Source organism: Notamacropus eugenii, chromosome 7 (assembly GCF_028372415.1).
Source record: "Notamacropus eugenii isolate mMacEug1 chromosome 7, mMacEug1.pri_v2, whole genome shotgun sequence".
Lineage (NCBI taxonomy): Eukaryota > Metazoa > Chordata > Mammalia > Diprotodontia > Macropodidae > Notamacropus > Notamacropus eugenii.
This window is the reverse complement of record NC_092878.1, coordinates 83,067,097-83,092,243: the sequence shown is the minus strand read 5'-3', so window position 1 is coordinate 83,092,243 and position 25,147 is coordinate 83,067,097. Positions and strand designations below refer to the sequence as shown.

The 25,147-nt window shown below is 39.4% G+C and overlaps 1 protein-coding gene across 5 annotated transcripts in view; it reads left to right on the top strand.

The window, feature by feature from the left end:
- The first annotated feature begins 337 nt into the window (after positions 1 to 337).
- Positions 338 to 25,147, top strand: part of MFAP3L (microfibril associated protein 3 like) — a 65,292-nt gene continuing 40,482 nt past the window's right edge. For 2 of the 5 annotated variants that reach the window (XM_072623917.1, XM_072623920.1), the window contains exon 1: positions 360 to 560. The gene's annotated coding sequence lies outside the window, so the exon portion shown is untranslated. Of the gene's footprint in view, positions 688 to 805; positions 1,197 to 25,147 lie in introns of those variants that run through there. The other 3 variants (XM_072623916.1, XM_072623919.1, XM_072623918.1) reach the window with 3 other exon arrangements.

Below are 25,147 nucleotides of genomic sequence, written 5' to 3'. Positions count from 1 at the left end.
AGAACATTCTGAACAACCATAAAACTATGCTATTGTTGATATTAATCAAGACTTAAAATAAGCTAGGCATAAACTCTTTTAAGAGGTTAGAGCCCTACTTTCTAGAACCCTGGAACCTGTTCGGGAACAACTGGTGGCTGCAGATATTTTTCTCCTTGCGCATCCACAGCTCTCCCTCCCCCTCTGCCTTTACTCGCCCCCTCTCCCTTTACTCCTCCTCCTTCCCTTCGCCCCACCCCCTTGGCAGGTTTCGTCTCCTGGGAACTGGGTGGATCCCTCTCTCCTCTTGACCCCACCCCCGGCTACTCTTCCCGTGGCTGCTGCTAAAATCCGGAAGAGTGGAGTTGCCTCTCTGCAACTCCTCCGTGGCTCTGGCAAGCCAGACTGGGCATGCTCAGCAGTCAGGCAGGTTTGGGTTTTTTTTGGGGGGGGGGGGCCGTTTTGACTGCCCGTGGGTAGGCGGCTCTCGCTCTCCCGCAGCCTGCGGCATGCAGCCGGTGCATCCCTGAGGAGGAGGCAGCGGCGCACCGGGGAGGCGATCTGGACGCTGGCCGCTCGCAGTAAGCACTGCTCTGGGGCTCGGGCGCGCTGGCGAGGGAGCCAGCGGGGATGGAGGCGCTCACCCCGGTGTCGCCGGGCTGGTGATGGCGCGTGGCACACGCTGGCTACCTGAGTGGCAACGTTCAGGTTAGCGAGGGCGCCCGCCGAGGGGACGAAGGAGAGGGGTGGGGAGCGAGAGCCGGCGGCGGCAGCGAGTGCCCCAGGCGTGGGGACCTGGAGACGCCGGTCGGGCTGCGGACTAGCAGGGTAGCTAGCGGGTGAGAGTGGGGGGCTGCGCCTGGCGTTGTGCGCCGGCTAACTTTGGGCTGAGCAGCCGGGCGGATGGGGAGGCTGCGCGCTAGAGCGAATACCGGGCAGGGTGACGAGCGAGCGAGCTTCTCCGAGGAGCGCAGAATGCCGCAGAAGCCAATGGAGGGATGACTGGGGAGAGGACCCGGGACCCAGAAGAGGCCGGGCGCCGGGATAGGACAGCCTCGGTCCCACCGTGGGATGGACCATGATTAACCTTCAGTGAGAAGGGGGGGCTCCAGGACCCCGCTTTGCAGTGGGCAGAAGGCGGAGGGAATTTGGATTTCTTGCGACTCCTTGGGTGTGTTGGTTGGCCTCCAGTGCCTCAGTTTCCCACTCCGAAACAGGTGTGTTAGGGGTTTGATGCCTCATTGTGAAGCCCTGGCGCCCGGTGAGGCATGAGTGTGTGGGAGCTGGCCGAGGGCGGGGGGAGGAAAATCTCTGGATCCAGGATGCCGCAGAAGCAGTCGGAGCTGAGCCGTCAGTGACAAGTGGGGAATGACATTACCGAGGGTGGGCTCAAGTTTCTACTAGAAGGTGAAGCTTGGGCAAGTTGGCATCGGATTGTTTCATAGGGTGAAATATGGAAATGTACTTCAACTGCTTTTAAAATAGACCTTTCTCTGATTTAAACAACACAGAGGGTGCTTGTAGAGGAACCTATTTTTTTTTAAAGCTCTTACCCCAAGAAAAGACTATATTGAGTTTACAATTTTTGAAAACAAGCCAACAAGAAAAAAGTTGAAATTTTTCGGTGGCATTATCTGCCCACACTGCAGAATTTAAACTGCTATTAGAGCTAAGTTGTCGATGTATTTAAAGGTGCCTGGAGTGAAGTTATACCATACTTTTGAGGTTTTCTTTTTTCTTAGGTTTGAATTCAAAACTTGCAAATCTAGCTCACTTGTAATGTTTAATGCATAATGAAATGGCAAAGGCAGCTTGCTAGAGTGGAAACAAAAGTGGTCTTGGGGTCCAAAGCCTGCCTTTCCCCCTTGCTTTAAATATGTGACCTGGGCCTACCATTTAAACCTCTGCCCTCATCAGTTTTCCCATCTTCAGAATGAAGGTCATAATGACACTTGTTTTCACTAACCTGCCTGGGTTGTTTTCAGAAAAACACTCTGCTTTAAAGCCAGTAATACATAAATGTGCATTTTTATATAGGGATAGGGACTGGATCTGTGATTTAATTAGTTTTGGAAATTCTACCTAGACAGTAGTACCTTCTCTTCAAACTGTAGTCTTTGAGTGGCCTGGAGCCCCAAGGAGTTAAATGACTTGCCCAGTGCCTCACAGCCAGGTTGTGTCAGAGGTGGGACTCCAATTTAGGTCTTCCTGGCTGCAGGGCCAGCTCTCCATTATACCAATCTACAGTTCACATTATTTTATTATACTATGACATTTTCCAGCTTTTGTCTGTCCATGAAACACAGGGGCATTGTTAAGCAAAGTGGTGTAAGCTAACAAGTAGGTGTTTTATCTTAAACTACTACAGTAGTCTATAATCATCTTGCTTTCTTAATTGTCACCCATTCAGTGGTTGACCCATTGGAAGGTTTCTCCTCTAGTGGCCGCTTTAGTCCTACTCCAAATCAGAATAAATACTTAGGGTCCAAAAAAAAAAAGAAAATACTTAAGGTCATTTAAAACCACTGGAATTATAGACTAAGACTTCAGATAAGCAAGATAAGCAAACCCTTGCCCCAGTAGGAACTAATTAGGCATTCTTTGTGATTTTCAGATTCCTAAAATCTAAATGCTCAAAGTACCAGTAGCACCTTTACAACCATTCTTTCATGCCTGCTGTGTACAGAAGGCCTGTGCCTCTAGATGGGTTTGCCAATTTTACTGCTGTGTTTATGAGAATTGGATTCTTGATTTCTCTGCCCTTCATAAACCATTGCTTTCGAGTAGGCTTACAATTCCATATTTCTGTGGGTCTGATCATCCTTTTTGCTAATAGGGATAAGACAAATCTATATGTCCATGTGTTTTCTGTCCTTCTGCTTGGCAAATAACTTATCCAGAGAAAAGACCCTAGTAACTGAGCAACTAGTTACTTTGCTTCAGGTGGCTTTGGATTTTTTTGAGGATCAATTTGGTAATTGCAAAAAACTTACCATAGCACAGAGAGTTAAACTAAGTTTTATGAAACTGAGAAATAGCTTCTGTGCCATTAACGGACCAACACAAAGGCCTAACTATTCCTTCCAGAGCAGAATTTGGTAAAAAGCAACAGCATCCAGTTGCTAAGAGCGTAAATGGACCTTGTGGCAGTTTCCTTGATTGCTTAAGATCCAACTCCTGTATAAGTATATTTAGTGTTCTTTAAGGCATGTGATTTTTGAAATTCAAAGATTATGCAAATAACACCAGTTTCCAACTCATTTAGTTCTCTCTAGATTGGAAGGGTCAGTGAATGGGATTGTATGGTGAATGACTACACATTTTTCAGAAGGAAATAAACAATCTCTTTAACAGAGGATAGGCCAAGGGAAAATTCAAAATAATTCAGTTTTAGGAATTCTGATAACAGCCCCCTAAAGTTGTCAGAAATTCTCCCTGGCACAGATGGTTGTTAGTTTTTACTAGTTTAATAAGCCCTCAAGTTAAAAATAAGAGAAATTGAGTTGTGAACTAGAAAAAAAAATTCATAATTTAAAACTAATAAACTGCACCAGTCCCCAAGGACACTCCAAAAAAGTTGTCCTCTGAGGTGTTGTCTGATAACTGCCGCTATCTGAAAGATTAAATGGACATCTCCTCTTTAGACTTTGCCTTTAGAGAGATATAGCCTGTGCCTCAATTCCTTCATAGTTTTCAGAAACATCCCATGCAACCAAACCATTCAGAGTTCAAGAAATCACTTCGCTACAATATGAAGAATCTTAGGTTCCAAAGTACATTAAGATTGGCAAGTATATGCCATATTTTATAGATGTCACCTTTTAAAAAGTGAACCCTTTTAAAGACATGTTCTTTGTTCTGGACTCTTTGGATTCCAGAACTAGGGCCTTACTCCAACTGAAGGGGCCATCTGAAAAGTCTGATGTCTCTTAGCTCTTTCTTGCCTATTTATATTAACAGCCCAAGCCAGAGCTATAATTATTAAATTTTTATAATTTTTGCTACCATCAAACCCTGAGGAAGGAAGATGCTTTTGTCTGAATTCTGAATTCTTAAGGTACTAGGTCTATATCTCCATTCTCAAGTGTCAAAGTTAACTTGTTGATCAAGTCAGTCTCTCAGGGATTTAATTCCTCCTCTGCCATGGAGCATGCTGGGCTAGAGGACCTCTCCTACATCCCTTTTAACTGTTAATCTATGATTCAAATGGATTTTCCACTTAATTCTTCTCTTTTTAATATCATTTTCCTCCACTTGTTTCCTGCATTTCCCCTCTGAGAGAACTTTTCTCCCTACGCTTATCTCCTACAAATCCTTCTAGGCCCAATTTGAACACCACACTACTTATTATCAATATTATTCATAAACCACTTACCACAGACTGGTTTGTATCTCACATGTCTAAATTTCTTATCATTGGGTAGAGACCTTGTCTCAGTATCACAGTATTTTTGCACATAGTAAGTTGGTACTTGGCTAAACATTTGTTGAATGAATGAACAAGCAATTGAATAGGATTCTTTTGTCTTTAATATATTCTTTCCTGTTATTCTGAGGCATCAGTATTTGCTCCCCTATTTTCAATTTCCTGCCAATCAGTTACAGCTTTAGTGATCAAAAGTACATACTTCTGCAAAAGCAGAAATACTGCTTTAATAGAAGTTTAAGCCACACTATGCAGGTCATATGATGATTCAGTTTATATGTTAAATAATCAACCTGTTTATATTTATATGGTACTGAAACTGCTCTCTCAAAAGTCTATTTGTAGCATTCTTACTCATGAAATTCTTTGGCCTTTTCACAGGATCATATGTTTAGAGCTTTAAGGGCCCTTAGGGGGCCATTGAGTTCAACCCCTTCATTCTATAGTTGAGGAAACTGAGGTCTAAGAAAGTTAAGGATTAACTTAATGAAGTGAGGTTTGAACTGAGATCCTCCTTACTTCAAGCCCAGTACTCCAACCACTGGTCACACTCCCTTACTCTGCATAAAATTCCATGTCTCTCCTCCTTTAAACCTGTTGCTTCTTTCCTTCTAGAAACTTTACACTCTTGGGTTCTAGGACAATTACCTTTCTAACAGTTCCTTCTTGGGCTAATCAATAATATTTCCTTCTCTTCTTCCCTAGATGCAATCATTTCATCAGAGTTGCACTTAGCCCTCATTTCTCAAGAAAGGTAGTGTAACATAATGGAAATAACTCTGAATTTGAGATCAAAGAACCTGTATTTGAATACTGACTCTGACATTTCTAGGTCTGTGGTCTTAGTCCACACCTAACTCTCTTTGGATTTCAGATTCTTCATCCATGAAATGTAGAGACTGGGATAGATGATCTTGGAGGTTCTTTCCACCTCTAACTCCTATAACTATATTTGTCCTTTGTCCATGAAGATGACTCTCAAATTTATATCTTAAGTTTTTACCTACCTCTGCCCCAAATTCTATATCCATATTTCTGCCTGCTTGCTTTGACATATCCCGTCATTACTTCACTCATTCTGAACAAAATTGATCTCAACATACCTTCCTCATGTAAAAAAACAAACAAAAAAATTAAAATAAGCATAAAACCCCCTCTTCCTCCTGACTTTCCTGTTTCTGTTAATGGCACCCCTATCTCCTAGGTTTAAAATGTCAACATCCATTTTAATTCCTTTCCATTTTTGTGCCTCACTTCCCCTTGTCCCCATACACATATCCAGTTATTACAGCCTACCAATACCATTATATCAGTGTCTTTCCCATCCATCTCATCCTCTCCATCTACTCTACTACCATTTTAGTACAGGTCCTCATTACTTCTTGCCAGGTCATTTACAATAGTTTTTAGTCCATCTCTTAGAGTCTTTTCTCCCTTTCAATCCATCCTACACATGAATAACCAATTGGTCTTCCAATGCATAGCTCTGACTACAGACACCACATAAAAACCTTCAGTGGTTCCCCATCATCAACAGAATAAAGTTCACATTTAGTAGATGTGGTGGCATTCAGGATCCTCCAAAAGTTACCTTTAGCTTATCTGGCAATCTCACCTCTCACTCCATGAATTCACAGCTCCTCTGCCCCAGCCAAACTGGATTTACTTGTTCCCCAAACACTTCCTGCCCTTCTCCATCTTCATATCTTTGTTCTTGCAGCTCATGGTTTAAAATTACTTCTCCTTTTCTTCTGTTCCAAAATACCCTGGCCAGTTTCTCCCCTTATTGTTATATCCTCCCTGAAGCCTTCCTTGGCTACTCAAGTGGGAATTACTTCTTTCTCTTCTCTTTCCTTAGGACTTTTTCCTCACCTTTCTGATTTGACTGTTCCATTATACTTTGTGTGTATAGGTATGTACCTGTTCTTTCCCCACTATCCCACTGTACCCTGCATACATTTTGGGTGATCCTGATGAACATCTGGTCACTGGATCCAGATGGCTCAGGAGGAGAAAGTGAGGCTGGTGACCTTACACAGCCCTCCTCACTCAAACCAAAGTCATGTCATCATTTCTCTGATATCACGGTCTTCTTCAAAAACAAAAGATGAACACAACAACAACAACAACATTTTAGGTAGCATTAAATATTGGTCAAATTGATCAACAAGCATTTCCTTTTTAAAAAAAGATATTTATTTTTAATCTTCAACATTCACTTCCGTAAGATTTTGAAGTTTTAAATTTCCTCCCCTTCTTTTTTGTCCTCCCTCCCCAAGACAACATGGAATCTGATATAGTATCTACATATATATTCATATTAAACATATTTTCACATTAGTCATGATGTAAAGAATAATTAGATCAAGTCAGAGGGACCACCAGAAAAAAGAAACAAAACAATGAAAGAAAAAGAAAGCAAATAGTATGCTTCCATTTTTATTCAGACTCCAAAGTCCTTTTTCTGGATGTGGATAGCATTTTCCATCCTGAGTCTTTTGGAGTTATCTTACCTCCTTGCATTTCTGAGAAGAGCTAAGTTTTTCAAAGTCAGTTATTGCACAAAGTGACTATTACTGTGTATAATGTTCTCCTAGTTCTGCTCACTTCACTCAGCATCAGTTCATATAAGTCTTTTAGGATTTTCTGAAGTCCTCCAGCCCATCGTTTCTTATAGTACAATAATATTCGATTACATCTATATACTACAACTTGTTCAGCCATTCCCCAATTGATGGGTGTCCCCTCAATTTCCAATTCTTTGCCACCACGAAAAGAGCTGCTATAAATATTTTTTTGTATATGTGGGTCCTTTTCCAGTTTTTATGATCTCTTTAGGATACAGACCTAGGAGTGGTATTGCTGGGTCAAAGGTAGGCACAGTTTTGAGCTTAGTTCCAAATTGCTCTCCAGAATGGTTGAATCAGTTCACAACTCCACCAGCAATGCATTAGTGTTCCAATTTTCCCACATATTCTCTAACATTTATCATTTTCCTACAACAAGCATTTCTTAAGCATCTACTATGTATCAAGCACTGGGAACACAAATACAGAGAGTCCCTGCCTTCAAGGCATGTGCATTCTACTCTGGAGAATAACACATGTTCACAGATAAGTAAATACAGGATATATAGAAATGAATTTCAGAGGGAGTAAAGAGGACACTCACAATTGATAGAATTAAGAAAGTCTGTGTATATTGTAGCAGGTGGCATTTGAGCAGAGTCCTTAAGGGATGTGGAAAGGAGAAAGAAGAATATTCCTACCATGGGGGACAGAACCTTGAATTACTTATAGAGAACCGCAGTCAATCTAGTTTGACCAGATGATAGAATGTGTGAGTAGTGATGTAGAACTCACTTAGAATTTGTCTTTTATTTCTAAACAGAAGAATTTATCCTAGAGGCTTTTTTGTAGAGTGGTTACAGTGTGAGCTGAGAGAAGAGAATGATTGGAGGAGATACTATGGAGGTAGATTTGACAAGGTTTGGCAAATGATGGGATATATGGGATGGTGAGTGAGGGGAAAGTGTTAAGGATGACTCCTAATTTACAAATTTGGGGAAATGGAAGAATGTTGGTACCCTTCAACAGGCATAGCAAAGTTATGAAGGTGAAGGAGGAGGGGAGGGGGTAAAGAGAATGAGTTCTGTTGTTGACAGAGTTTGAGATGCCTATGAGACTTCCAGGGGAAATGTCCAACAGGCAGTCATAGATTTAGGACTGGAATGGAAAAGTGAGTACAGCAATCTGCTTTGCATGCTATACTGATATCCACAACAACAGATCACCAGAGATAGAAGTGCAGTACACTTGATCCCCAAGGCCCTCCATAAAATAACAAAGTGAACAGAATTTGTCTCTGACCTTCAACATTCCACAGTTGCATCCTCACTTTCCTTTGTGTCCTTCTCTCCTGCCTCGTGGTGCTTTCTCTTTGATTTGTAAGTAAAAGTTTTCATAATGATTATTAATTTCATTAAAGTATCTTGTGTTTAAAACAGTCATCAAATTTATTGTGAAATAAGGTTATCAAATCATGATCCCAAACACCTTTTGTTCAGTTTTCCATAGATTGCCTCCAGTTACCCTTTTTAGTTATGAATTGTTCTTTAGAACTCCATCTGATATAAATCTGAAACTCTGTGCATTGAGCACAAATTTACAAATTTATATGTGAAAGCATCTTCTTATATAACAAATATCTTTCTCTTTAATAAAAGGTAGTGCTTGTACAGACATGAGGGAAGGGAACTGGACTTGTGATTTCCTTAGTATTAGGAAACTCATAAAAGGAAACTCCTTCTGCCAACGCACTTTGGCACCTTCTCTATAACTTATACTCTGAGAGTACTAATAGATTAAGTGACTTGCTCTGGGTTATAAATCCAGTATTTGTCAAAATCAGAACTTTTAGGGGCAGCTAGATGGTGTAATGGACAGAGCATCAGTCAGCCCTCAAGTCAGGAGAACCTGTTATCAAATCCAGCCTCACATTTACTAGCAGAGTGACCTTAGGCAAGTCCCTTCACCCTGATTGCCTCCAAAAAAAAACCAGAACTTGAATCCAGAACTTCTTGGTCCTGCTTACTATCCTCTAATACACATGAGATATGTCTAAAATTGAGGGGATTGAAAAAACATGATATAGATATATACAAAGGAATAGTGAGGCAGGGGGGAGCAGAGAGCATTTTGTGTAATGGTTTAGAGCCATGTGACCCAGGTTGAAATGCCAGCTCTGCAGCTCCACACCACCCCTCCCCCCCATCTATAACGTGAGGGAGTTGGACTAAATGACCTCTAAGGTCCTTTCCAGGTCTATATCCATGATCCTGCCAATGAGAGACTGAAAGTCATAAGACCTAGGTCTGAGTTCTGCCTTTAACTCATTATGTGACTAGGGGCAAATAAATCACCTCACTGTCCTGGGCCTGTTTCTTCATCCATTAAGTCTTAGAACAATTCAATGGTTCTTAATATTTTCTGTAACAGATCCCTCTGGCAGACCAGTGAAGCCCATGAACCAGTTCTCAAAATAATATTTTTAAACACATAAAATAAAATGCATAGGATTATAAAATGAGCCAATCATATTAAAATATAACTACCAAAGTATCTTTAAAAACAAGTTCACAAGGGACAACTAGGTGGTGAAGTAGATAGAGCACCAACCCTGGAGTTAGGAGGATCTGAGTCCAAATCTAGCCTTAGACATTTGAAAACTGTGTGACCTTGGCAAGTCATGTAACCCTGATAGCCTCAAAAAAACAAACAAACAAAATTTGAGTTCACAGACTTCAGGTTAATATGGAGATCATCTCTTTTATCCCTGTTAGCTATAAGCCTGTGAAACAAGGCATCTTTTAGGTAAAAGTAGGACATGCAATTTTATAATTGATGTTAATTGTACATTTGATCCCCAAGTATTATAGCTTCATAGGTTTAGAGTTAGAAGAGAACCTTAGAAATCATCCAGTCCAAATGACACCCTTGTTTTGTAGCCTTGGAAACTGGGGCCCAGAAAGGTTAAGTGAGTTTTAAGAATCCTAGGATCCCACAGGAATTTAAGAGGTCATTTAACATAAAGCCCTTCATTTTATAGGATGGGGATTTTATAGGTTAAGTGAGCTGGCCAAACTCACAATGGTAGTCACAAGTCTTTGACCTCAGTCTGTGCTGCCTCCTAATGTATCATGCCACCTTTATACAAGGTCAATTAGGTAGTAAGAGATTAATCTAGATTCTAGAATATAAACCCCAGGCCCTCTTACTTTCAACCAACACTCTCTTTATACTCAACCACACACATTTTATAATAGGATCTCTAGGGCTATGTCTCTAGATATCTATCTCTATAGGATCTAGAACATAAGCTTCCCCCCAGCACTTAGCACAAAGCCTGAAAAGGGGTAAGCACTTGAGAAGTGCTTCTTGACTTGACTTGCATCAGTCATTAAGAACAAGAATTCACAGTAACCAGGAATTACTATTGAACAATCTTTGACCAGAATGGAAGATCAAGAGTCATGCATACATACATACATACATACATACATACATATATGTACATCTACACACATCTATCTATACACAGATATAGATATGTATGCAGAGAGAAAGAAAGAAGACCAGAGATGGAAAGGAAAGGATAGAGAAAGAGTTACCTTATCATAGAGGGACACGTGAAGATTGTGAGGAAATAATAAAGGAAAGAGGAACTACAGTGGACTGCTAGCTGCCCAGCTATTTCAGGAGTGAGGAACTTGTGGCTTCAAGGCCACATGTGACCCTCTAGGTCCTCAAGTGAGGCCCTTTGATGGTTAGATTCAGTCAGAGTTCCCCACCCCTGGGGTTTCCACCTTGATTGGGAGAACTTGTTAGAACCTTCTCATTTAAAGCTTATGATCACTAGGACTGAGGGTGGGCTAAAGTATATCTTTGTAGAAAAGAAATGTTTGTTAAACTTGCTGAATAATGCAAACAAGATGGAAATGAAAGTGTACTTAAGCCACTAAAACAGGAGACACCAGGACTCAAAGCTGGCACTGGCTTTGTGATGATGAGCATTTTCTGGACCTCAGTTTCCTCCCCTGTAAAAGGGGATGGTCATTCTTGCACTACTTATCTCAGAGCATTTTTGTGAGAAAAGCATTCAGTACCAGAGTCACGTTTACCCAGACTAATACTTTGATATGCTAATTAAAAGCATTACTTTCTATGACTTCAAGCTGACCTCTAGGTATTTATTCAACTGAGTTGAAATACTTAACAGAAACTGTAAGTACATCAGATAAACTTTCTTCTCTTTTTAGATTCTAGCAGAAAAGTTTTCTTGCCTCCCCTTTATCTTCTCAGAGTACTTTTACATTTGAGACAAAAATGAGTCTTTGAGATTTTTTAAAAAATTATTACAACTGTCAGTTTAGAGCTAACAAAAGAGCATTCTTGGAAATCTGTATTATGAAATATATTTAAATAATTCAGTTGTGTCTGGATTCCCAACCCTGAACTTGGCTTATGCGGTACCTGTAATGTTTTGTAGGGCTTGAAACTGGGTCCCAGAGAAATTAAAAAATTTGCCCCAGGTCCTGCTGGGAATAAGTGACTTAATGTACCTAGCTATAGTTGACTAAGTCCTCAAGTCATGTTCTTCCTCCTCCCAGAACCTATTTCTAAGTCTTCCTGACCATATAGTACAGATTTATCTCTCAGCTTTCCTACTCCCATAGCACCGATTGTGTATTACCCTGCCTTGGATACTTTCTTCATACTATCCCAGCTTGTCTTTGTTATATGTTCTCAAATTGGAAATTCCTTAAAGACAGGGAATGGGCCTTATATTTCTGCATTCTCAAGGCACCTAGCAAAAAGTTCATATTGAGAGGGGCTCAGTATATACCCTTTCAAGTGTAATTGAATTGATATTGAAGCAAGTTCCAACTTCACACAAATAAGCATTTTATTAATAACCATTTACTGCTAAGAAGGTAAGAATAGATTAATCCCTGATATGAATCGAATAGCTTATTCTCGTAGGCATAAATAAACAAAAACAAATATATGCAAAGTAATTTTGTGGGTGGGGAGGTAGCAGGAAATACTAACAGCTGAGATAAAGGCCTCTAAGATTCCTTTGTAAGAAAGGAGAGCATTCCAGACTTGGTGGACAAACCATATCAGCTCATGGAGGCAGAATGTCATGTAGGAGGAATAGAAAGTAGGGTCAGCCCGTTTGTCTGGATTGCATGAATGGGAATAATGTAGACTCAGTTTGGAAAGATAGGTTGGTGGAGACAGAGGATGAAAGTTTTCAAAGCCAAGCAATAGTTTGTATATTATCCTCAAGGCCATAGGGAGAGCCCAGAGTTTCTTGAGCCAGGGGAGTGTCATAGTTAGATTCATGATTTAGGAAAATCTACTTTAGTAGCTGTCTGAAGGATGGATTGGAAAAGGAGGCAGAGAGATCAATGAGGATGCTAATAGGAATAGGCCTGCCAATGAGGGCCTGAGTGTGGTGTGAATAGACATTTGTGAGAGATGCTTTGAAGGTAAAGTTGATGACATGTAGTCTCATTGAATATGGAAAATGATGGAGAGGGGGGAGTTAAAGAGGATTCCTAAGTTATGAATCTAGCTAACTGGAAACATTGTGCTGCCTTTTTCTATAAATAGAGAAATTGCACCAGCCCTGAAGTCAGGAGAACCTGAGTTCAAATCCAGCCTCAGATACTTACTAGCTGTGTGACCCTGGGCAAGTCATTTAAGCCGAATTACCTCCAAAAAACCCCAGAGAAATTAGGAAGATTCTTACAAAATTAAGAAGATTCTTAACAAAATTTAGGGGGTAAAAGATATTGAGTTAAGGTTTGCATGAGTTAAGTTTGAGATGTATATGGGACATCCAAATTGATATGTCTAGGAGGCAGTTATAGAGGTGGAACTGGAACTCAGGGGAGAGGGGTGCTGGATTTCTTAGCTTTTAAAATGCTAAGTGCTTAGGGAAAATACAAAGTTTAGACTAGACATAGTTCCTTCTCGGAAGTGCTAACTGGCTAGTAGGGGGATAATATTTATTAAGCACCTACTATATGCCAGGTACTGTGCTAAGAGCTAGGGAATATAAAAAAAAAAAAGGGAAAAAACAGTTCCTGCACTCCAGGAGTACACAATCTAATGGGGGAGATAATAAGCAAACAAATATGTACAAACAAGCAATTTACAGGAAAGATAGGAAATTTTTTTTTTTAAGGCACTAGAATTAAGAGGGGTTGGGAAAGGCTTCCTGTACAAGGTGAGATTTTAGTTGTGACATGAAGGAAACCAGGGAAGCCAAGACGTAGAGATGAGGAGGGAGACCATTCCAGGCATGGTGGACAGCCAGGGAAAGTGCCAGAAGTATTTTGTTCAAGGAATAGCAAGAACGTTTATGTCACTGGTTCAAAGACAGAGCAAGATGTAAGAGGACTGGAAAAGTAGGGGGAAACTAGGTTATGAAGGCCTCTCGATGCTAAACAGAATTTTTGTATTAGATCCTAGAGCAATAGGGAGCCATTGAAATTTGTTGAGTAGAGGTGACACAGTTGGACTTCTAGGTTGAACCTGAGGGACTGGGAGAAAGGTGTTACTCTTGACACTAATGGGAAAGATTGGAGTGGTAGAATTTAAGAGGAAAGATCATGGATTCAGTTTTGGACATGTTGAGTTTAAGATGTCTACTAGACATTCAGTTTGAGGTGTCTGAAAAGGCAGTTGGGGATTCAAGATTAGACTTCAACAGAGAGCTTGGGACAGAACAGATAGATGTGATTGTCATTAGCATAGAGATTATAATTAAATTCATGGCAGCTGATGAGGTCACCAAGTGAAATCATATAGAGGACCTATATCAGAACCCTGAGGGACAGTTACAGCTACAGCAGCCCTGTATAACCTGCCACAAGAGACCCATGGGCCACTTGGCCTGCAGCTACAGCTTGTGCCGACCTGGGAATTGATGTGTTACCCTAACCTGGGATAGAGGAATGAGGATCTAAGGAGATTGAGAAGGAGAGGTCTGATAGGTAGAAAGAGAACCAGGAGAGGGTAGTGTCCTGAAAACCTAGAGAGAAGAAAGTATCAAGGAGGAGAGAGTGATCAAAAGTGTCACAGGCTAGTATTCTTATTTGAATGTAAATAAGACATCAACATCAATAGTTATAATACAATACATAACATTTCATGATGACTCTAATGGATAAAAGATCTCCTCATCAATGATCTCCCTCCAGTGATACATATCACAACCTATCTATGCTTTTGGAAGATTTTTCAGGTGAGGGGCAGAGGAATCTTTTGGAAGAAGGTGATATTGTATTTGGTAAGTATTGTATTTGGTAAGTAAGATAGTAAGTAGTTGAGCAGATTTTAATAGAAAGAGAAACTATCCCAGGCACAGGCAGAGAGAACTTCAAGTGAGAAGAGCATCGACTCTGAAGTCAGAAAACCTGAATTCAGATCCTCTCAGACACATTGCCTTATGACCTTGGGCAAGTCTCTTCATTTCCCTGGGCTTTAGTTTCCTTATCTGTAAAATAAGGGTATTGGGCTAGATGACTCTGGAGTCCCTTCTAGTTCTAGATCTGGGCTCCTTTAATCAATCTGAGCAAAGGCACCATATCATGTTTATGTTCAAAGGGGCGGCAAGTTGTGTATTTTGACTGGACCATGAAGTGTGAAGGGGAGAAATCTGGAAATGTAAAATGGCAGCTGTTTAGAAAGGGCCTTGGTTGCAAGGCAGCAGAATTTGAACTTTGCTCAGAACGGAATAGGGCTGGATGACCCAAAGGATAATATAAAGATGACCAAAACTTACAAATTATTGACAGCTTGCTCTTGAAGGGTGCTGTAAAATGCATCACTGGAAACATGAGCTGAAAAGGCTATGGGCTGGTTATGTATTTCTAGGGAGGGATAAGAGATGGTAGGCTAGGATCTGAATTAGTCTCTTTGAAATGTTAAAACACAAAAAGATCTCCTGATCAGAGGGTAGGTATTATGGAGGACTTACAGAAAGACATGGACAAGGATAGCTAAAAATAAAGACTGTTTGCAGTTTTCATGGACTTCAGTATTGGTTGGTTGGTTGGATGGTTGTTGTCCTTTGTTCTCAAAGAGGACCACAATGACATCACTATAAGTTTCAGTGTGTGCAACTGTGGTTCATCAGACTAATAGAATCTCGGAATGCTGTACCACAGGTCAGGCACAAATAGTCCATATGAACATTTGGACTGTATTCTCTAAATTTGCGCATCCTTCATTTCCTTTGAGCTGTTTCAATTCTGCTTTGCTCATAGAACACAGCACCTTCTCTGAAATGGGCACACTATGATGAGGGGCCCTGTGTTAGTATTTCCCATGTCACACAATCAATTCCAAAGTTCTTAAGAGAGACTTTGAGAGTGTCCTTGTATCGTTTCTTCTGACCACCATGTGAAAACTTGTTCTCCATAACAGTCTTTTTGGCAAGCTCACTTTTTGCATTCAAACAATGTGGCCAACCCATTGGAGCTGCACTCCCTGAAGCAGAGTTTGAATGGTTGACAGTTTAGTTCAAGAAAGCATCCTGCCAGGTGATCTTCAGAGTCTCCCTAAGACAATTCAAAATGGAAGCAATTCAGTTTCCTGGCATGCCGCTGTTATACTGTCCAGGTTTCACAGGCATACAACAATGAGGTTAGCACAATGACTCTGTAGACCCTTCAGTTTGGTAGTCAGCCTAATATCTCTTCTCTCCCATACTTTCCTTCCGACCCTCCCAAACACTGAGCTAGCTCTGGCAATGCATATGTCAACCTTGTTATCAATGTGTACACCCTGGAAAGTACACTGTATCAATATCATGGATCCATTGGAAGAAGTCTAATAGAATCAACTAAAAATGTATCATTAGAATCCCAAAAATTAAACAACTAGAGATGGATGAATGTCCATGCTTTTCCCACCCCAGAAAACAAATGCAGTCATTTTTTTTCTAAGTTGTCAATTTAGAAAATGGTTAATCACAGTGGTCTCTACCTTTCTCCTAATAAAATACAAAAATTAAGTTAACTTTTAATCTCCTATCATTTTTTAAAATGTGTTTATTTATTTTTAGTTTTCAACATTCACTTCCATAAGATTTTGAGTTTTAAATTTTCTCCCTCTTTCTTCTCTCCTCCCTCCTCAAGACAGCATGCAATCTGATATATATATATATATATATATATATATATATATATATATATATATATATATATATATATATATATATATATATATATATACACACACACATATACATTCATATTAAACATATTTTCACCTTAGTCACATTATAGAGAAGAATTAGAACCAATGGGAGGAACTACAAGAAAGAAAGAACAAAACAAAACAACAAAAACAAAAAAAAACAGAGCAAATAGTATGCTTCCATCTTCATTCACACTCCATAGTTCTTTCTCTGAATGTGGATAGCATTTTCCATTCTGAATCTTTTGGAGTCATCTTAGATCCTTGCATTGCTGAGAAGAGCTAAGTCTGTTGAAGTCAGTCATTGCACAATATGTATATTACTGTGTACAGTGTCCTCCTGGTTCTGCTCATTTCACTCAAGCAGCAGTTCAATATGTCTTTCCAGGTTTTTCTGAAGTCCATCTGCTCATCATTTCTTATTCCATTACATTCATAGACCATAACTTGTTCAGCCATTCCCCAATTGATGGACGTCCCTTCAATTTCCAGTTCTTTGGTACCATAAAAAAAACTGCTATAAATATTTGTTGTACATGTGGGTTCTTTTCCTATTTTTATGATCTCTTTAGGATACAGAACTAGAACTGATATTGCTGAGTCAAAGGTTAACACAGTTTTACAGTCTTTTGTGCATAGTTTCAAATTACTCTCCAGAATGGTTGAATCAATTCAGAATTCCACCAACAATGAATTAGTGTTCCAATTTTCCCACATCTCCAACATTTATCATTTTCCCATTTTGTCATGTTAGCCAATCTGATAGATGTGATGTGGTACCTCAGAGCTGTTTTGATTTGCATTTTTCTATATCAAATGTATAATCAATCAAATATAATCAAGTGATACATTTTTTCAGATGACTATAGATAGCTTTAATTTCTTGCTGTCATTTTTGAAAAACTTTAGCTTTAGTTTATCTTAAGTAGATATTAGATTAACTGAAATATAGAGGAAGAAGTCATCTACCTTTCTTGAAATTAATGCTTTTGTTTTAAAGTGACAGTCACCCAAATATTAAAATAAATTGATCATGTAAATGTAGCCAACTTATCCACAAAGGCTCAGTCATTCATCATCATAATAGAGATGGTGGAAAGGATGTGGGTACCAAAACTAATATGGACTATTTGTACCTGAACTGTGATAGAGCCTGACTAGTTCATAGTGATCTGATTAGTTACACACACTGTACCTTGATCCCAGGATGGTGATGTCATTTTGGTTTTCTTCCAGAACAAAAGACAACAACCATACAACCATCCAAAGAGTTAATGTGACTACACTTTGAATTTTTTAACTTTCCTTCTGCCTTTTTGTTTTTTACTATTTGGAGAAGATCAAATATTTATCATTTTCCTGTGACAAAAAGTCCCTACAAGTTTTCACTTAAGGCTCAGAAAAATGTTCGTGATACAGTATTTACTTATGGTAATGGCCTTGTAAAGACGAAGAAAAGAAAAGAAGTAGTTCAGATATTAGACATATTTTTTACAAATACTGAGATATTTCTCAGATGAAGGGTGAAGCAGTTCCTATTCAGTGTGTCTGAATGGCCTTAATCAAATTCTCACGGTAAAATTCTTCTTACAATGGTTTGGGTTTTTTGGGGGGTGGGGCCGGTCTAAGGATAGAGGTATGGGCTGAAATTTTTATAAATCTTAGAAAAGGGTAAGCTGAAGGAAAACAAAAGATTTGGGCAATTGCTTTTTGTTAAGATCAATGTTAAAAACAAAGCAATTGTTGAAGTTGAATTAGGTACCAAGTGAAGTGGTCATTATAGACATCATCATTGCCAAGCAACCATTCCTCTGGAGAGGCAATTTTCCTACTGTTCAATGTTAACCTAAGCATCAGCCCAGGAGTTATAGAGTCATAGAATGTAAATACTTAAGAGATACTCTAATTCAACTCCTTCATTTTTATAGAAGGGGAAACTGAGGCCCAGAGTTGAAGAAACTTTCCCAGTGTCACTTACTTAGTGCCAGAGGGCTCTCTAAAGATGTTAAGCATTTAGTAACATTTCATTAGAGGGTCTCCATGTTTGGCATGATTGTGGGAAAACTGAAAAAGTGGTTCATGAACCTCCATGTAGCCCCAATAGGGCTAATTCCATGGAAGCCATCTCTGTGAATTCATCAAATATTTCTGAAAAGTGGGTAGAAGTTACAGAAAATGTTAGAAAAATGTGCTAGAATTCAACTTATTAAAACTGTCTGATATTTAAAAAAAAGGAGTATGATGCAAATGGCAGAAATTTAAGGGATCTTAACTGTTGTATTTAATTGCTCTTAGAGGTACATCAGTAGTTCTGTAATCTCATATATGTGGGTATTGTAGTTGCAATTTGACCATAGATTGTCATCCCATAGGATGATTATCCATGTTTCCCCATATATTTTCCACCCTACATTCTAGGAGCCTTCCTCTATGTCTCTTAACATTAGATAATTAGCAATTAAGTACACAGATTATCTATCCATTATCCTTCACTCTAACTATTTAGTTGGCCCATGTCCTTTGCCAGTCACACATGGCATTCTTTAAGACTTTCTTGCACTGGTGACATATTATAAGAGTGCTTCTACCCTCCACATACCTCTCTTGGGTAACTTATAATTTTCTTTGGTAACTATGTAGTCAAGTCAAGTTCAACAAGTTTTTCTTAAGCACTTACAAAGTGTTAGGTAGGCTAGACACTTACTATGTTCTAAGCACAGAGTATACAAAGAAAGCATCCTTCAAGGAGCTCACAGTCTGACAGGGGAAACAAACATGCCAACCATGTACAAACAAGATATATGCAGGATAATTTGGATAATTGTTGTTGATCTTGTTCATCCCATGGCATTACAAGGGTGATGTCTTAAGACCTGAGTGTGAATTTGAAGGTAATATCAGTCAGAAAGCAACAGTATTAAGAGGGACAGGGAAAGGCTTCTTGCAGATGGTGGGATCTAGTTCTGACTCAAGCCAGGAAAGCCAGTGGGCAGAGATGACGAAAAACATTCCTGGCATGGAAATAGCCAATAAAAATGTCCAAAGTTGGGAGATGGAATGTGAGGAACATCAAGGAAGCCAGTGTCATTGAATCATGGGTTGTGGAGACAGGAACAAAAATTATAAGAGTCTGGAAAGTGACTGTTGTGACCTCTCACAAGCTACTTAATTTCTTTGGCTTCCTCACCCATAAAGTGAAGGGTTGAACTTAACGATCTCTAAGGTCCCTTCAAGGTGGACCAACCATCTATCAAGGAATCTTCACAGGTCTAAAGATAGAAGGGATCACAAGTCCATCTAGTCCAATACCCTTATTTTACAAATAAGAAAGTTGAGGCCAAAAGGCACTGGTCCAAATTCATACATCTACTACATGGCTAAATCAGAATTTGAATTCAGTTGCTCTGGCTCCCAAGGGTTGCCTGCCCTCTTCTGTATATATTTGATGTGGGATTAAATAGATTCTGTGACATGTGGTTTAACTCTAGACCCCAAGGAGAAAAATCTGCTTATCCTTTATTAAGTACTGAATATAAAGAAACCACTACCCCCAAATTCTGGAGATGTTCCTGTTGCCTCTTCTCTGATAGCCATCTCTTCTGGCTAATAGAAGACCATCAAATTGAAACAATCAGAAATTCAGAAAGATGCCTAACTACTTTTTTCAAAAAATAATGGTAATGATTTTATCCAAATGACAAACTTCAATATAAACTCACTTTTCTCTCCGGCAGGGATGGAGAAGAAGGAGGAAGGATGAGAGGGAAGGAATGTCACGTCATTTTCTTTAATGAAATATAGCAACAGTAACTCATCTAAATAAGTCTCTCCTAATTCTCAAGGTTACCTGGCCCTTATACTTAGTAACAGATAAACAGTGTGAAGCCTTTGTCTGGGGTGATTGCCAATTAAAATCGTCTTTTGGGTCTGTCCTTGATGGAAGGGCAAAAAACTGCTTCTTTGAGCACCATCTCTTAATAGAATGTATATATAAAATGAACATTGAAATCTGGGAAACTGACCAGACAGAAGAACAAGATGAATAACTTAAGGACAGCTAGGTGACACCACAATGCACGGAGTGCTGGACCTATATTTGAACCTGAGTTCAAATTCAGCCTCCACTACCTGCTGGTTGTGTGAACCTGGGCAAGTAGCTTAACTTCTGTTTGCCTCAGTTCCCTCATCTGTAAAATAGGGATAATAATAGCACCTGCCTCCCAGGGTAACTTGTTGTGAGGATCAAATTTGTAAAGTCCTTAGTAGAGGCCCTGGCACATAATAAGTACTATATAAGGTTTAGCTATTATTATAATTAACAACTGAGAAATTGTCCCAGCTGTGTTTCACTGGGTAAAAATTAATTTCAGTCTTTTAAGGTGAGGCTGTTGAACCCTAACTTTGACTGGTTCTTCATTTCAGAGATAGCTAGGTAGTACAGTGGATAGAGTGCTAGAGCTGAGTTCAAATTCTGCCTTGGATACTAACTAGCTGTATGGCCCTGGACAAGTAGATTAACTTCAGCTTCAGTTTGCTCAGTTTACTCATAAAATGGGAATAAAAATAGCACCTACCTGATAGGCTTGTTGTGAGGATCAAATGAAATATGTAAGATGCTTTGCAAACCTTAAAATAGATGTTAGTCATAGTATGTTTGAAAAACAAAACAGCTTATTTTAAGAAAATGTATTTTTCCTCCTGATACACCCACTGTTGCTAGGCCTTGTCTCTCTGTCTCACCCATTAATGCTGAATGAGGGCCACTCATGGTTACAGCAAGAATGGAAAGGGCTGGATCAGTGACTACCAGTAGCTCCTATGGGCCACTATGAGCTAGAAGTAGAAAGCACAGTCTGCCTGGTCAGTAATGAATAAATAGGTCAAATTGTTGCATGAGTGAATTATTAACTGACATGGGTATCTTAGCCTCCATTAATTCCAATGCTTCATTGAGGCATGGAGGTGACTCTTGACTCCCAAAAGGTTATGCCAATAAAGAATAAACTCTTGGTAGAGCCTATCAAGAGTGAAAGTGTTGATAGAGACCTAGCAACACATTGTGTATCTGTCAGAGAAGCTTATCACCAGAAGCCCAGCTGATGGTTAGATGATGATAATTTTTTTTTTCCATCATGACAACTCACAGAGACCATCTATCTAAAAAGAGTAGAGAGATCTCTCAGTGAAAAAAAAAAATCATAGTTCCTTGAAGTAGTGAAATTAGTGACATATGGGAGAGGGCATAGCAAAGTAGAAAGAACTCTAACTCTAGAATCAGACAATCAGACGATTTGGGTTAAAATCCCACTCTTGGTTATTCCTAGGCATACATCCTTATGCAAGTCATTTAACACCTCCCTGGGCTTCAGTTTTCTCACCTCTGAAAGTATCAGCCTATTAGAAGGCCTCTTGGGTGCTTTCAGCTCTAAATCTATAATCTCATGATCTTAACTCTTTTGGAGGGATACAGAGATTACTTTAACCCACTGCCTACCATGAGCAGAAGCCATTAAATCACTCTAATCCCTTCACACAGCACCCCAAAAGAAACCTGTGTACACAGACAAGCTCTTCAGAACCTGAAAAAAAGATGAGTGGAAAAGACCATGTGTGCCAAACCTCTTGGATACTGAGTTATAAGCCTATCTAATTTGGAAGCAAATGGTTGGATGACTTTGTTTCTGGAGGCTAGAGTAACGTCTGTGGGAACATGCTTGTTCTGCAAATTACCCTGGCCAGTGGATTTGCGTTTCATTGTCCTTGCTCAGAACTGACTATAAGTATTTAAAACTGAGCATACATGTATGGAAAAGAGAGCAGGAGGGAGAAGACTAAACCCATGGGATTGATTCTATTTGTGTCTCTGGCAAAGAGTTATAGACTGTAAATGTTCCCTTAACTCGGATCAATCTGTGATTTTATAGTTTGCATAATTCTCTCCACTTTTGTAGTTTACAATCCCCTCTGGGTCTTACCCCATGCAGTTCTTATTCATGTTTAAACCCATGCCTCTTATCAATGGGGTGTGGGGATGGAGTAGGAATTTGCCCATTTAAAAATTATTTGATATTTTCCTGATTTTTTTCTGTTACTAATCAACTAATCCATCAATAGGCATTTAAGTATTTAAGCATCTACCAGATGCTAGTATGTATTTAAGACAAAATAACACAAATAGGGATACAAAATCAAAATAATAATAGCTAGATACAGTGGGGGTTTTTTTAAGTTTATAGGTTGTTTTGCATGTTATCTCATTTGGTTCTCACAAGTCTGTGAGGTAGATACTATTATTATCACCACTTTACAGATGAGGAAACTGAAACTAAAAGAGATTAAGTGATTGGCCCAGGACCATATAGCTAGTAAGTATTGGAGCAGAATTTGAACTCAGGTCTTCTTGAACCTGAAGTCCAATGCTTTATCCACTCTGCCTTTTAACTGCCAAAAAAATGAAACCATCCCTACTCTGATAGAACTTGGAGTCAAACTGAAATGAGAGGTAACATGAGAGCTGGTCTTAGAGTCAGAAAGAACTGGATTCAGAGCTGCCCTCTGACACTGTGTGACAGTGGACAAGTAGACTAATCCACTTGGAGGCAGATTTGAGACAGGGTGACTAACTTGCAGGCTATTGTAGTAGTCCAGGAGAGAAGCAATGAGAACCAATACTAGGGTATTGGTAGTATTAGAGGTGGGGGAAGGGGCACATATGCAAGAGCTATTAGGAAGATGAAATCCACAGGATTTGACAATAGATTAGCTGGGGGCAGACTAAGGAGTTGAGGATGACACCTAGGTCATGATCCTGTGTGACTGGGAAGATGGTGGTGCCCTCTACTGTAAAAGCAAAGATAGGAGGAAGAGAAGATTAGAGGGGAGGATAATGACTTCAGTTTTAGAGGTGTTGAGTTTAAGATGTCTCATACATTCATCCAATAGGCAGTTAGAGATTTGAATCTGGAGATCAGGAGAGACATTAGGGCTGGATAAGAAAATCTGAGAATCATCATCATAAAGATGATAATTGAATTCAAGGTGGGAGATGAGATCACCATGCAAAATGGTATAGAGAGAGAAGAGGACCCAGAACAGTCATAGGGGACATGCATGGTTCATGGGCATGATGTGAATGAAAATTTGTATTTAATCATAGAAGTATTACTGGGAGCACCAGGCTTGCATATAGTAGCTATAGCCACCATGTAAGTCAAAGCATTTTCCTTTTAGTCGTGCTCATGCATACACAAAGGTAGCAGCAGTCATTCTGAGTATAAAGAATAAAACAGAAGAGAACACACAATTTTAGGTAACTTCTAGAATTAGTATTGTGGACAGAGGAAAAACTCAAGAGTCAGTGTGGCCAAAAAAGAAAAAGACGGTAATGTATATTCATACAGTTCTAAACATTCTAAAAGAGGCTTCCTGCCCCCCTCCCACTGCCTCATTCCTCTTCCCTCCTGAGCTCGAGACAATATAGGTCAGACAACTGTTATGTTTACTCATAGGTGCAGGAAAAGAATATTCATTGAACCCTATCTCTTAATGAAATTTTTATATAAAATCATACCACTGAAATGTGCAGGGCCATGTGATAGAAGGAACACCAGGTGCTTGCTAAATCTTTTCATTTCAGTACTTCTTGTAGAAATAAACTAATCTCAAGAAGTTTTCCCAGAGGCTACAAGCAGTCATATGAAGTTTAACAATTTACTTATTGTACTTCCTGATAAACCCTGGTTTTGGCAGGGTTTGGCATCCATGTTCTTTGTTTTTATGCTTTGTTGAGCTTTATTTTAAGCAGCTAGATCATTTGTACTCGTGGTATATTTTCTTAAGTCTTGAAACTTTATCCACAGTGGCATGGTACAATTCCCTGAACTGGCCATGTGGCTTTCTCTAAGGTAATAGATCATGAACTGACATACAAAACAACTTTTATTTCATTTGTGTAGTATTTTTTCTACTGTCTGAATGCATTCTGGGGAGGTGGTGCTTCCTGGAGGGTGAAAAGTCAACTCTCTATGAACCCTAAATGTTTTCCTCTTTGGGGGAAGCTGCTGTTGCTGAGTAGCACTGAGACCATGTACCTTTCTGGATAGAAGTGGGGCTCATTGAAGAGGGAAGGACATTTGTCTAAACTGTTTTAGATTTAGGCTTAAGTCCTGTGTGTATTGCCTTTTCTGTAGGCTTTTGTATATGTAGTCACTGGATTGTCAGCTTGAATGTTTGCATGGGAACTGAGGACTCCTTTCACTTTTTCTCTAGAGACAATACGAGCTATATTCTTATATGACTGTGTATGTGTGTGTGTGTGTGTGTGTGTGTGTGTGTGTATGTGTGTGTGTGTGAATATGAAAACAAACCTAGTTTCCTGTAAAACCAGGGCTTGGAGTTTCAAGCCTTAGGACTCATACCTTGCTTCTCCAAAGCCTTTCATCCCTTGTTTGGTCACTTTGATCTAGCTCAGCCTAAAACAATTTTCATTAATTGATGGTTTCTGTATCATTGCAGTTCCTTCAATTTAAGTACAATCATTGAAATTCATTGAATTAAAAAAAAACCTTAGAGATCACTTAATCCTTGGAGTAATTTTAGAAGGGAATGCAATGGAAAAATGAAAACTTTTTTTTTTTTTTAAACTTCACTTCACAGGTATGTCCTACGGCAATTCCTGAAGTCTGGGACTAGGCAATCTTAAAACTTGATATTCCTAGAGTCTAGCCCTACAGTACTTTGCACATATTAAGCACTTAGTAAAGTTTGATAATTGAATTGTACTTAATGACTGTCAATCTATTTTGGAACTTGAATAGAATATTTCTTTAATTGTTTCATAACAACAATAACAGTAATAATAGCTAGAATGTATTTAATTTTGAGGCTTGTAAAGTACTTTATAATATTATCTCAGAACAGCCCTGGAAGCTAGGTGCTGTTACATTGTACAAAGGAAAAAAATGAGACT